The following is a 676-nucleotide window of genomic DNA, read 5'->3' on the forward strand; positions in this document are numbered from 1 at the left end:
CTTGAGACACCAAAAAATATCCCAGTAAAGAACAATATAAATGATAGCACTCACCAGATTAAAAAAACAAAAAAATGTGTCAAAAAATAGATAACTAGCAGAGGTTTATATCCTAAAAGACAAAAAAGAATGTCAACTTAGCAAAAACCCTAAACACACGTCTGTCTTGTCACCTACTCATGAACATATGGTGTAAAAAAATGCACTATACTCTCTGTACAGAGGGGGTGTAAAAATGTATCAATAAGTAAGCACAAACATAAAAAAAGGTGTTGATAAAAAACTACTTGCTGTACAATTCAACGGAGAAACACACTTCATCTTCAGTCTCTTGACCTACTAAAAGAAATTTAGTACTACTAGTTGCAAAACAATCTTTACTGGAAAGAACCTCAAAATAAATAGCAATAGAAGGGGGAAAATCTGAATGACACTTGACAGTGGCACATAAAAGCGGAGCTTTATTTATCGAGATAAGTGAATCTACCTACAAGCAAAAAAACAAGTTTCATCATCAAAAAATCCACCACACCAACATTGCCGATAGACACGCATGAGCGAGAGACACTATTGTGCATGAACGCACAAAAAATTAAACCTAAAAAAATAAGGTCTAAACTATGGGGGCGATTCTCTGCTTGAAACTACTAATCACATATTTGATACAAACAAAAAA

Source organism: Triticum dicoccoides, chromosome 3A (genome assembly GCF_002162155.2).
Source record: "Triticum dicoccoides isolate Atlit2015 ecotype Zavitan chromosome 3A, WEW_v2.0, whole genome shotgun sequence".
Taxonomy (NCBI): Eukaryota; Viridiplantae; Streptophyta; class Magnoliopsida; order Poales; family Poaceae; genus Triticum; species Triticum dicoccoides.